This window comes from Crocodylus siamensis, chromosome 5, assembly GCF_052110815.1.
Source record: "Crocodylus siamensis isolate JL-2025a chromosome 5, ASM5211081v1, whole genome shotgun sequence".
Classification (NCBI taxonomy): domain Eukaryota; kingdom Metazoa; phylum Chordata; order Crocodylia; family Crocodylidae; genus Crocodylus; species Crocodylus siamensis.
Window position 1 is genome coordinate 152,891,330 of NC_143399.1, and position 14,675 is coordinate 152,906,004.

General features: G+C 43.2%; 1 protein-coding gene across 3 annotated transcripts in view; it reads right to left on the minus strand.

The window, feature by feature from the left end:
- PALS2 (protein associated with LIN7 2, MAGUK p55 family member) overlaps positions 1–14,675 on the minus strand; it is a 107,308-nt gene that overhangs the window by 62,674 nt on the left and 29,959 nt on the right. The gene's annotated exons all lie outside the window — the stretch shown is intronic.

Consider the following 14,675-nt stretch of genomic DNA (forward strand, 5'->3'; position numbering starts at 1 on the left):
TTGATCTGCCTCCCCACCACTTCTTTCCCCCCAACAGACTTATCAGCTGGATGCTGCTTTCCAAGCTGCCAGGCTGCATGCATACACACAGCATTTATCAGTGACATTCTGGCCATGTGAGCCAAAAAAAGCCAATTGCTGATAATGTCAATTTTGTTTTTAAATCGTTGCTAATATGACATTTCGCCTCCATATTTCTAAGCAGGGACTGGAACAACTCCCCCACTAGGATTATGGATAGGCTCAGGGACAATTTAGTTAGGGAACTTTTGGAGGGGCTAGACATGTTTAAAAATCAGCAGGTCCAGATGCTCTTCATCCAAGGGTACTGAGCAACTTGGAGGTCATAGCAGGACCCCGCCACAGCTGCATGAGCACTTGTGGGGCTCTGGCCAGGTCCCAGAGGACTGGAAAAGGACCAATGGGGTCCCCACTTACAAGGGGAGAAAGGAGGACCTGAGTAGCTATAGACAAGTTAGTCTCACCTCGGTCCTTGGGAAGACCTTTGAGAAAATTATCAAGGAGCACATCTGCAGGGGCCCAGCATGGGAGGTAATGCTCAGGGGTTCACTGTAGGCAGTGAAACAGGTTCACTGCAGGCAGATCCTGCCTGACTAACTTTGTTTTCTTTTATGACCAGGTCATCAATTCCTTGGATGTGGGCATTGAGGTGGATGTCATCTACCTGGACTTCAAGAAGCCCTTTGACACTGTTTCTCCCCCCATTCTCATAAAAAAACTAGACAACTGCAGCACTGATGGCTACACAGTCTGATGGGTGGCAAATTGGCTCAATGATCACACCCAAAGTGGTGGTGAACAGGTCGTTTTCGACCTGGAGGGATGTGGGCAGTGGAGTTCCCCAGGGCTTGATCCTTGGGCCTGTGCTATTCAACATCTTCATCAGCAACTTGGAGGTGGGCGTAGAAAGCATGCTGTCCAAATTCACTGATGACACAAAGATGTGGGGAGAAGGTGGCACACTGGAGGGGAGGGACAGAATCCAGCTACATCTAGACAGATTACAGAGGTGGGCAGATGAGAATAGAATGGAATTCAACACAGACAAGTACAAGGTGCTGCATCTAGGGAGAAGGAACCTGCAACATACCTATAGGCTGGGGAACATCCTTCTCAACAACACAGTGGCTTAAAGGGTTCTTGGAGTCATCGCTGACTCCAGGATGGACATGAGCCGCCAATGCAAGGAAGCAGTCAGTAAGGCTAACCACAACTTGTCATGCATCTACAGATGCATCACAAACAGGTCCAGGGAGATTATCCTTCCCCTCTATGTAGTGCTGGTCAGGCCACAGTTGGAGTGCTGTATCCAGTTGTGGGCACCACAATTCAAGAGGGATGTGGCTAACCTTGAGAGGGTCCAGAGGAAGGCCACTTCCATGGTCAGGGGGCAGCAGGCCAGGCCCTATAAAGATAGACTAAAGGGCCTGAATCGATTCAGCGTCCACAAGAGAAGACTGAGAGGGGATCTGGCAGTCGTCTATAATCTCACTGGGGGGATCAGTGGAAAATAGATGAGGCTGTTCCCCCAGGCACCACCTGGGATAAAAAGGAATAACGGCCACAAATTGATTGAAAGCAGGTTCAGGGTTGATATCAAAAGGCATTACTTTATGGTTAGGGCTGCCAAGCTCTGGAATGGGTTCCCAAGGGACATAGTGCTCTCTCCCCTACCTTGGGGGTCTTCAAGAGGAGGTTGGATAGATATCTGGCTGGAGTATTATGATTCCAGCACTCGTTCCTGCCCAGGGCAAGAGGTCAGATTTGATGATCCATTCAGGTCCCTTTCAACCCTAGAAACTATGAGCCAATATATTGGTGCACCTCTAGTTAATGCTGTTATCAGAGGGTCAGCAAGTAATAAAGCATGCTTTATGTTTTTAGTTCATCAGATGCTGCTGTGAGGACAGGTCTCGTCTGAAATTGCTGTCCTCAGATAGTGGAGGCTTAAATCTTCAGGAATGATGTCACAATAGAATAATGCTTTTGGAGAAGGCAAGTTGATTAAGTACCAGGACTAAAGTTCTGGGGAAAAAATACAAGGAAATAAATACCCAGTCAGATGTTTGGACATTTATCAATAAACCAGGAGGACGGAGACGAGATCCTTCCTTATTTCCCCCGTCATTATAATAAAATAAATTCTAAATACCCATATATTTTGGTGTTAGATTTTAGGTTTTATCATCATGGAAAATTAGAGCTCCCCCCTTTGCCCCCTTCATTCACCAAGATGCAGGTCCAGCTGCACCTGTCCCCCCTGCTTCTTTGTGGCACTGAGCAGCTGCAATATGCCTGTTCCCTGGTTATGCCACTGTCCCTCACTCCCCCAGCCACAGCCTTCCGTGCTCCCCTCAGGTGCCCCTTACTCCCCACCCACAGCCCCCTGCTTGCTCCTTGCCCTGATAGCAGGAGCCCTAGCTGCCAGGGCTAAGGGACCAGGGCCCACAGCCCCATGCCCAAGCCTTAGGTGTGGGAGCATGGATACAGGCTGCTTGCCATGAGCTCAGGGCTCCCTGCCCTGCTGCCTTCCTCCTGGGACCTCTGCAGCAGAGCAGGATAGGGAGGCTCGGTGCCACTGCTGGTTCAGTCTCATGCTGCCATGGTGAGGCACCACCTGCCTGCCTGGCAGTGCAGGGAGCGGATTGCAGCTTTGCCCCAGGTTCCAGCCATGCGCTGTCACCACCCCACAATCTCAGATCTCTATGGAGACTGGTTATGACCTATGCAGGCAGGGTGCATGGCCAGGATGGGGCAATAGGCAGGCAGGAAGCTGCACCTGGGAACAGGATGAGTGGGCAGGGCTGGGATCTTGAGGCAGTGACAGCACAGAGCAGGGGCCTAGAGCACAGACACAATCTGCTGCCTGCATGTCCCTGCAACGGGTGCTGGTTCCATGGGCAAGGGCATGTGGGGAGTAGATCATGACTCTGCCCCAAGGCCCTGGCTCCATGCTATTACTGCCCCAGGATCCCAGTCCCAGCTCCACCTGCTCAACCTGCTCTCAGCTCCCCATCCACCTGTGGCCCTGCCCATGTAGGTCCTAGACCGTCTCCATGGGGACCCCAGAATCACTGGACAGTAATAGCACAGGATCAGGGCCTGAGGCAGAGCTGCAATCTGCTCTCCACACACCCCTTGCCCACAGAACTGGCACCTGCTACAGATATGTGCAGGCAGCAGATCGCAGCTCTGGCCTAGGCCCCAACCCCATGCTGTCACCAGCCCACAATCCTGGCTCTGGCTGCTTGTCCTACTTCTGTATGCTGCTCCCCACTGTCCTGTGGCCCCAACTCAGCCACACGCCCTGCCCACATACTTCCAACCCCCAGCAGTGCGTTCAGGGTAGATGGACCATGGTGCCCAGGCAGCAGGGCCATGTCTGGCAGACACAGCAGTTGGAAGAAGCTGTGCCATCAGGGCTGCCAGGAAATGGGTCCAGCTGCCACACCTCAGCATTGCACATGCAGAAACAATGGGACTGGCTGCATGTGCTACAGGCCAGGCTCCCTCCCTCTCCCTCCCCAGCCACTGGGGTGGGCAGGGCAGAGGGACCTGCCACAAGCCAGACAAGATCCTTTGGCAGGCTAGATCCAGCCCATAGGCCTTATTTTGCACATACCCCCCATCCCCCTTCCTAATCTGACAAAGCTCCATCTAGTAGTGTTCAGAGTAAAACATTGAAGTTGCATATTAGATACAAGAAAATTAAGTTATATATAATCTGAGAGAAAACCCTACAAAGCATAAGACAGACAGAAGTCTCCTGACTGGATGAAAGGAAGGAAAAGATTATAACCAGATATGGCCCTCTATATTGTAGTAAAAACTATATTACCTGATGCTACTATATTTCAAAAACAAAAGGAAGAAAGCTTGCAGATAAAGACTTGCTTCATGATGTACCATGTTTGGCAGAATTGTCTAGCACAGTTCTTTGATGATATTTTTAGAAACAGTACTCTTTTTAGTACTTGAGTGGCACCAACTCCTAGAACTCAAGCTTTTAATGCGCAGGTGTTAGAAATATTCTAGACAGGCCTAAAATCCTAATGCCTAGGGCTATAAACCTCAAAATGAAAAACTGGCTAACAGAGGAAGGACTACTGTATTATTTTCTTTATAAGTCAATCATACATATAAATTGACATCACATCTTCAGGTTCAGAGTCAGTGTTAGGTGAAATAGAAATATTCCTGGACATAAATCCATGAATCATTATTGCTCTTAGAGAATCCCCTTAAGAGAATTACATAACTGAGGAAAGGACCCCAAGGATTGAATGCACTAGAAATACTGAAATAATAAAAGAAAAGAATTCTCTATACCAAAGGTAACTTGGTCCAAGGCTTACTTTATTGTCTTCAGCCCAAAGTTTCATGTCAATCCATATAATTTTTAGTCAACTATCTACAGGTTTAACAAAGACAGGCCCTTACACAAATGCCAGATTTGAACTGCAATTCTGGATTCAAACTTTATGTGGCATGTAGAGCCAAAATCCTGGATCCAAATAACCATGACTATAAGAGTTCAAACCTCAAGTTTTCCTAATATATTTATTTTTTGAGGTATGCAGGGAAGGAGAAAGTGGGTGGTTATATTCACAACCTGATGTGCAGGTATCACTTCAGATTTGAACTTTCCTAAAAAGGTGAGAGCTGAATGTACCTTGCTAATTTGCATTTTGGAAAAATGAAACACATTGCCATCTTCTAAATTACAAAAAAACCCAAACCAAACAAAAAAAAAAAAACCTAGCCTCAGACAATGTTTAGGTGAGTTGCTATATTAATTAAAATAAAAAGTATAATAGATTTTAAATGTTGTCACTTATTTATTTTAACTTCCACACTTAAGTGCATCATCCAACACTTATGGTTTCCTGCCAACCTACCCTGTGGAATTCTTCCTGGTAGTGATGACTTGTCAACATGGACTAACTTAGAGCATAAGAGCTCCTTGTTCTTGAGCCAGAGTCTAGAAACCTCAAAATATCACAAGGCTTCTAGGGTTCCTGATCTCCTAGGACCTCATAAGGAAGGAGGCCAGAGACATCATAGGAAACTGCAAGGTGGCAAGTCCTTCCTCACACGGGATAACCCTGCCACTCTGCTGCCACTGTACTGGAGCAGAAGACTCCAGCGTGGCAGCTTGGCTAGCTAGGTTGTCCGCACAGTACCCCGATTAGCGTTACCTAGATTATAGGTAACCTTGTGGATAGGCTACTGGTAAGAAAGGCAGAAACAACCTTTTATTTGCTTGCACTTTAAAACATGAAAACAAACAGTTACTCCAAAAATCTATCGGGCTACCCATGACAGCACAAAACAGATTCTCACCTATACTGGCTGGGGAGACTTGAGGTGAGAGGAGGGTGGCATGTAGCTTGGCAGCAGGTCGTCTTGAATTTGTCGAGTTATCCAAATTTCCCTCCAGCCTATACCCGATATTTATAGATGGCCAGTTCTAATAGTCTAACAAATTAACTCTGACTGGTTTTATTTAAATTTATTTGTTTCACTGAAATTTTAACTGGACTGAACCAGGTCTCTTATGGACTCGGAAGGTGTCAATTAACTAGAATCCATATCCTTGGGAAAGTAAAAGGGAAGGTTTTCTTATCTCCCTTCCTTCCCCATTGTGGAATGCTGTTCAATACTGGCCTGTTTCTTTTTTATCTTAGTTTATGGTTCTCTCTGACAAGGCTGTTTTGTTTTTACAAATTATCTAAGTGTCAAAATAACTTTTGGTTACATTAATCATTACCACTAATATTTTAAGATAAGGCTATGATACAGAATATTTGGATTATTTAATGTATGATCTTCCCTTATAAATGTTTTCTTTCAGGCCGCATGCTTTATTTAGTTCTGTTTAGTTAGACATGTGAATGACTTCCTTTACTTTGCTGACCAAACTAGTTGACATCTGCAAAGCTTCAAGCTACAGTCACTCAGACACAGTCTTTGGGCCTTTCTGCTTAGCCACACTTGTGTAGCTTGACCTAAGCCCCATGAAAATGGCCAAGGCTGGCAACACTAGCCAATGTGGCTCTTAAGGGTGCCATGCAGGATCATCTGTTCCAGCACTGTAACGGTGAAACCGATGTCCCTCTATGACAGCCTTAAGAACCAGAATAGATGATAGCACACCAGCTGGCTTTCCAGGTGCCAGCAGGGTCATCTGTATAATAGTATTGTACTGTTTTCAGTTATAATATTACCCTACACAAACTATTTGGAATATTTATGGCTCTTCAAGGAAGAAAAGTAAAGCTATACTGGTAACAGCCACCTCATAGGAGTTACTTCATTGAGAACTTTTAGAGTCAATCAGAGCATGAACACAAAATGTTTGTTTGGGTTTTTGTTGTTGTTTCAACTTTTTTCCAGGGGCAGGTGTTTTGTTTTTAAGCAGTGTAGGGAGCATGATAATTCTCTTGTTTATAATGCATAGATTCAAACCACAGTTTACGTATGAGTGAAAATACTTAGTCAGGTCTACTGATTGTGTAGCCGTGAACCCCCTCCCTCTGCTTCCCCTAGGCTTAGTTGGCTAACATCGTATCTGCTGTAACCTGGTTGCATTCCCCTCCTCACCCCCATCCCTCTAATGTTAGTATTTTGCTCGGGCGATATGCATTTCCCTACTGGCTTTGTCATCTTTTTTGGATTCACAACCCTAAACATCTACTAATAAAAGTCAATCTGCTCCATAAGCAGTTAACTAACTAAACCTGGGCATTTAATAATTGACTAAAAGCAGAATAAAACTTCAAGTTTCTCATTTCTTCAGTAACCAAGTATAACCACTGGTTTACCACATCAGCATCAGGGACTGTAACCACAGTGAAATGAACAGCAAAACTGATATTTACCAGTTTGCTATAAAATAAAATATGATGAGGACAGCAATTTAAATTCCAAAAATTATTATGAACTACTTCAAGACAAAGCTATTTAGGTGTTGAGATCAATAACCAATTTCCCAAAAGACCCAGATGTTCAGTGGGGTACTTCACTCCCTTCAGTCACATGACATTTCTAACCAAAAATTAGTTTTTGTCAACTTGATATGCTATATAGCATATAAATAAAATGCACATTCATTTCAATAATTGATGATATGGAGTAAGATATGAATCTTAACTACTTTTCCACGGAAAAAGAAGAACCGCCAACTCAAACACACAAACCACAGAAACAGATGATCAAACATTGCCACCTTACCACAAGTCAAGCAAACAAGGTGATACCTCACCAAACCATCAGCATCCTCGTTGTTTATGGTTGGCCAAAATTCATGGAGTACTAATTTAGACAGGGCTGAAATGTTGCTGTAGAAACCTACTGAGGAAATATGCAAGAAATAGGCTTGTTTTGTTTTTTTAATTTGTGTTTTTAGGTGGGGGAGGGTTTGGTACCATCTTTTAGCAGACCAACTGTATAGCTGGCAGAGATGTTACACAAACTTGTATACTTGAGAAAGATGTTAGACAATTGCTCCAACAAGTAATTTAGATGATAGCTTGGGGATATTTTTAAAAGTCTATGGAACACCAACACAAAGTGTTCTTTAAGTAGCAAAATAATAGACAAAAAGCCTTTGAAGAGATTAAAAGGTTTAAGGCAGGTATTTCAGCATTTAGTTAAGATAATTTGAACATGGAGTATTTCATTTTATGTTTTTGCCTGCAGGTCATAGAATCATAGAAAATTGGGGTTAAAAGAAACTTCTGGAGGGTCATCTAGCTTATCCTTGAAATCCTTTTCTAACTTGATCATGGTCATTGTAGTTAATTAAATAGAAATTGTAGGCATATACTGCAGAGATGTGGAAGAGAGCTCAAAGATAAGCTAGTCCAGGGCTGTTCAGATCTGGTGAGGCTGTGGGCCCCAGATGACACCAGCATGTGTTGCACAGGCTGCATGCTGTGGGGGTGGGCCCCTAGGACCCCCTCACTGCACAGGATGCTCCAGCAGCATGCAGACCCCCATCCTCAGCCATGCAGGCTACATTTGCAGAACCTGAACCGCCAAGAAGGAGGCTGGATGTAGAGTGCTTCTGGGCCGGGCTACTCCTGCGGGCTCCCACCCAACCCGGCTACGGCAACCGCGTGCCCCGCAGCCCCGGGGCACCCCCAGCTTAACACAGGAACCTTTCTCATGCCTCCATGCATGCAGGCAGGGCATGGGCCATGCTGCAGCTCCCCCAGCCACGCACCAGGAGCAAGGGGCAGAGCCAGAGGAAGCTGCACGCGCTGTCCCCAGCTCATCTAATCAGGCACAGCTGGGGCAGCCCTGCGCCATGCAGCCCTCGGGGCAGCAGTGGCAGGACCTGGCTCACTGATGAACCCACCCCCACAGGGGTAAGCAGCTCCCCTCCCCTTGCTGCCGACCCGGGCCCATGAGCTGGCCCTGCCTGCCTCACCTGGCCTTGCCGCCATGGCTCAGCAGCTCTGCGGCGGTGGCAACTCCACCACGGCTCCACGCTCAACAGTGGCTCCGCTGGCCAGATAAAATGGCTTGGTGGGCTGCATGGCGGCCCACGGGCCATATGTTGACAAGCCTGATCTAGCCCAACCCCCTACTCAAAGTAGGACCATCCTAGCCAAAGCTTTGTCTACCCAAGTCCTAAAAACCTTTAAGGATGGAGATGCCATAGCCTCTCAGGCTAACCTGTTCCAATGCTTTACTACCTCTCTCATAAGAAATTTCTTCCTCATGCCTAACCTAAACTTTCCCTGATGCAACTTGAGACTATTGCTCCTTGTCCTGCTATCTGTCACCAGTGAGAACAGCCTAGCTCCTTCCTCTTTGGAACCACCCTTCAGGTAGTTGAAAGCTGCTATTAAATCCCCTCTTGGCCTTCTTTTTTCCAGACTGAATAAGCCAGTTCCTTCAGCCTCTCCTCCCAAGTCATGTGTCCCAGCCCCCTCACCATTTTCACTGCCCTCAGCTGGACTCCTTCCAATTTGTCCACATCCTCTCTGCAGTGGGAAGCCAAAAACTGGACATAGTACTCCCATTCTGGCCTCACCAGTGCTGAACAGAGGGGAATAATAAATGTTTTCGATCCGAGCCTTCAAGAGGCCGAGAAGATTACTCTCAATCTGTTGGCAATGCTCCTGCTAATGCAGCCCAATATGCTGTTAGCATTCTTCGCAATCCTCCCTAGAAATGATCCACAATTAACCAACATAAACAAAACCCCAGTTCTGGAGCCCTACAGGGTGGGATAGTAAAGACGGGCCCTATTCAAATGTGAATTTCAATACTTCCCTGGGCAAAGAAGGCCCCCCTGCCCCCCAACACTTCAGGTGCCTGGACTGACATCCTTAAAAAACAAACTGAGCAAACTGCAAACCATGATTCTTCTGATTCTTTTCTGCAAGTCAAAAAGAAAAAAATCCCTGAAATTTTTAAGTCAAACAATACTGTGTTTAATACAAAATGAAAGGTGCCATTTCAGAATCAAAATGACACCAAACTTTTAATACTTTTCAGCAAACACATAAACTGCAAAATGAAATATTAATTTAGAATGGAAAAAGCAAAATGTTCCATTTATAAAAGTGATGAAATGTAACCATTTCTTTTTCTTTAAGCATTCACCATAATCAGTACAAGTTTTCATAGAGTTCTGGCCCACTCAAATCTGTATGTCAGTGGAAGAGTCTTTGGTCAAAAAAAAAAAAAAAAAAAAAAAAGCTACCCATCAGGCTTAGGGAAGAATTTTTGTTTGAAAAAAGAATGATGAATTTTTAAATAAATATTTAGAAAGACAAAATGGCAGTACAACAGGCATGGCAATCCTTTAAGGCAGGCATGTTTTTCTTTCAACATAATTTATCATCTTTGACATAGATTCATAGATGCTAGGGTCGGAAGGGACCTCAACAGATCATCGAGTCCGACCCCCTGCATAAGCAGGAAAGAGTGCTGGGCCTACATTACCCCAGCTAGATACACATCTAGCCTTCGCTTGAAGACCCCCAGGGTAGGGGAGAGCACCACCTCCCTTGGGAGCCCATTCCAGACCTTGGCCACTCGAACTGTGAAGAAGTTCCTCCTAATATCCAATCTAAATCTGCTCTCTTCTAGCTTGTGGCCGTTATTTCTTGTAACCCCTGGGGGGGCCTTGGTGAATAAATACTCACCAATTCCCTTCTGTGCCCCCCTGATGAACTTATAGGCAGCCACCAGGTCGCCTCTCAACCTTCTCTTGCGGAGGCTGAAAAGGTCCAGTTTCTCTAGTCTCTCCTCGTAGGGCTTGGCCTGCAGGCCCTTAACCATACGAGTGGCCCTTCTCTGGACCCTCTCCAGATTATCTGCATCCTTCATGAAGTGCGGCGCCCAGAATTGCACACAGTACTCCAGCTGCGGTCTGACCAGCGCCCGATAGAGGGGAAGTATCACCTCCTTGGACCTATTTGTCATGCATCTACTGATACACGATAAAGTGCCATTGGCTTTTCTGATGGTTTCGTCACACTGCCGACTCATGTTCATCTTGGAGTCCACTAAGACTCCAAGATCCCTTTCCACTTCCGTGCCACCCAGCAGGTCATTTCCTAGGCTGTAGGTGTGCTGGACATTTTTCCTCCCTAGATGCAGCACTTTGCATTTCTCCTTGTTGAACTGCATTCTGTTGTTTTCTGCCCATTTGTCTAACCTGTCCAGGTCTGCTTGCAGCTGCTCCCTGCCCTCCAGCGTGTCCACTTCGCCCCATAGCTTAGCGTCATCTGCAAACTTGGACAGAGTACATTTCACTCCCTCATCCAAGTCGCTGATGAAGACATTAAAGAGTATCGGTCCGAGGACCGAGCCCTGCGGGACCCCACTGCCCACACCCCTCCAGGTCGAAACCGACCCATCCACCATGACTCTCTGGTACATGTACCTTTCCAGATGAGTCATAAAGCTGTTGCAGTTATAGCTATACTCCTGCCATAGAGCTCTGAATCATTTAACCTATTTGTTGCAGCAAGATGGAACAAACAGTTCATGCCAGGCAGCATCATTAAAGACTGCAAATACTACTTGCAATCCATACAAAATTACAACCCACCCAAAATGGAATAGCCAATATAGTTTTTAAATTATTTTCCTTTGTAAAAAAAGGTAAAGAAATGTTCTATCACTCCCTACAACAGACAGTGGCCCAGTAAAAACAAAAACAAAAACAGGAGTCTGCTCAATGTGCTACAAGTCTTCTTCAACTGATCAACATCTCAGTTTTACCCCAAAGTCAACCAAGACTCTGATACGACCTCTATGGGGCACAGGTCATCTCACCCAAAAGCTCAAAGTAGAACTTGCAGAGCAAATAGTAAACAGAGATAATTTACCATCACAAGCTCAAAAATGGGAAGAAGCAACATAAAACAGCATTCCAAATTTAAGGAAACATTTTATCATTGTGGCCATGAAGACTAAAATAAGTATCATGAGTTAATTTTCTCAGTTCACCATAGGCACTTGCTACTTTTAGAGCCCAAGATGTCCAAGGACAAGATTTACCCATTTGAAAGGCCAGACAAACAAAATTAAAAAGAACTGCTGGGCCACTTCCCTTCAGCCCCTCATAAAAGGTCCAAGATAAAGACCAGAGGGGAGTTATCATCATAAGATGAGTGACAGCTGATTAGGAACACATTATAGCTTGACAAGGGACAATTTTGAAAAGGACACGGTCATACCTTAACAGTTCCTAAAGCCAATATAAAAAGACAAACAAGTATGCTAGAAAGCATGTCGTTATAAAAATGTATGACACTACCAAAGCATAGCTCTACCCTGTACAGCCCAATAAGGACACTTACTAGAAATAGCAGTTCTCCATACAAACATTGCCGCAGAGCCTCTACTCTATTCCACGTGACAATATACGGGGAGCAGAAGTTGTGGGACCCCACCTTTGTGTATTTCAGACACAAATGGAGGCTCCCCCTCAACACTATTCCAACACATACAAGAAAGCTAGCATTTGGAAAACCCACACCAACATATATTTGTGACTCACATACATAGCCTTATTATGTTGTAAAGTCTGAACTGTTCCTTGCTGATTTGTTTTTAAGTACAGTTCAAAGTCAAACTATTTGATGATGTTTGTTAGTGTATTTCAAAGTCCACACATTTGTTCAGTGGCAGTCTGTCTTTTTTTTTTTTTAATCTATGCTACTTGCTCAACAGTTATTTTGCTAAAAGCTAAATAATTTAATAAAAGTTGGCATTCTTTAAAACAAAACCACCAATACATGTTCATTTATATAGAAAAAAAAGATTACAAAAGTTCCAAGCAATTCTAAGCTGTATAAAGCACTAACAACTTAATTTTTAGTAAAAAACTGTCAATTAAATGTTCTCTATACAAGAATGACATGCTTAGAATGGAACAAAATAAACAGGTCAAAAGATTTTCCGTCTTTACACACCTACATACTCAAAAACAGATAATTTTGCAAACTGGACCACTTGATAGTCTGTACCTTGTTGAGCCAAGAAAGCTGAAGAATGTCCAATGTTATGCAAGCCTCTGCTGGTTTGAGAGAGGGGCTATGAGGGCACAGAGGTCAGTACCTTTTAAGATGAACTAATTATCAGGAACCAATGCCATGGTAATTTCATCTATTTAAATTTAGTAAAGGTATACATTTAGAAGTGACTAGTCCACTTAAAACAGAAGATGAATTAGCTAATGCTTTCTGTGTACAAATCAATGCATCTCTGGTAGGAATTCAGTACACTAGTAAGGCCACAGTGATAAAATATTCCCAGTGAATAATTAATCAGATTTCACTGTACAATAAATATACAACATAAAAATTAGATCCTTTTTGAATACTCTCCATGCAGCACTTTCATCCCAAAGCCCCAAAAGATAAAGCATAGAGCCTCCCAAATCCCTGGGCCTCGACGATTGCTGTTTTGGAGAAAGGCTGTTCATAACCTCCTGAAGTTAAAACGCTTGGATATCAGGTGAAAGAATCAGGTAACATTGTGTTTACACATTTTAGACTTATTTCATAGCAAGTGCTAGATGATTACATCTGAAGAAAATACATACTTAAATATAGCATCCTTTCACATACAGGCATAGGCCCCAGTGCTGAAAACTAATTCAGAGAAATGTAATCCTGTTCTCATGCAGAGTCCTCTTAAGCTTAATAGCTGCAAACTGACATTGTCTAGCATTCTACCATTGCCAGCACATATTCATTTAGTCACCCAGATAAGTACATTTATCACAACTTACCCAGTTTAATACACTACTCAAAACAAGTACCAAAATACCCAAAGTTATACAAGTCAATTTAAATACCCTATTTTTTGAACAATTGAGATATGTAATCATGTTTCTCATCTGTTTAGAAAACAAAAAGTTATCATTGTTAAATTATGCTTAATGGGTGGTTTAAGAGCCACTAATCCATACCAGGGTATGACTACAGTAAGAGAACACTAAATGCATGATCACCTGGATGCTGCAGACCAAAACTATGTCTTACTTATTTGGAGATGCAACTGTATAAAATGACATGTTATTATCACTCTCAAACTACTTCTTATGTTAACAAAATCATATTCACCTATTCAGGGCTTGTATAATTACTTATTCATCATCCTTGGCAGCTGATTTTCTTTAATCTTTGAAACCCAAACTACAAATGGCTCAACAGTGGATGAAGGACTACACTGACACTGTAAATTTACACCTCTCCTCTTAGGAAAAGTCAAACTTCATGGTGATACAATACAGCTCTCTTCAACCATCTCCCAAGTTGCTGCTCTGAAAACTTATATACATACACACACACACACACACACACACACACCACAATAATCTTTTACTGAAAATGTGAAAATTAAAAAAATTAGTTATGTACTCTAATTGAGAGGATCTAAACCCATCAGGAAATACAGAAATCATATTTGTTATCTGTAGCCAACTGAAAATGAAGAAAAATCCGCATTTGGGTCAGTGGCTCATACAAAAGTGAAAGTGTGTAAGATCATTAGCAAAATCAAAAGCAAGGGTCTTTGACCTGACTGAAAACTGGCAGTATGACTAAATGGTCAACCAAGTGACAATATTTTAACTAGTATAATACGGATATGATCAGAGAGCCAGTCAACCTTATTTGCAAAAACAAAACTGAATGCCAAGTGATCTTTCAAAAAATTGGAACTTTTTCCCTTTTGTTTTTGGTAAGAAATATAATACCAGGCCTTACTTTTTCTACTTTATGTTGAAGAAACCCCTGGAGATTTTCAGGACTTTAATACGAATGAATTTCAGCATCTTAATTGAAGGAGCACCAGTAGACTTTTAACGAAGGATTCATTTTTCTAATGGGCTTGTTACTGACCAGGGTGGATTAAAATCAATCAAATAAATCAACCAAAAAAAAAAAAATCAGATTTTTTCACATTTAAAATATAATTAGTTTACATTTCTAATATGCCAGCTTCCAATGAAATCTGAATTTAATAAAGCATAGACTAAGGCAATGCTAACATATAAATTTAGTATGATCTATCAATATTATTTAAATAAAATATGTTGAGTCAACAAACCTCTACTAAAAACTGCCAAATTAAAGGTTGATTTTCTTCTCTACAAGAAAAAAGAAGTAAACCTCTAA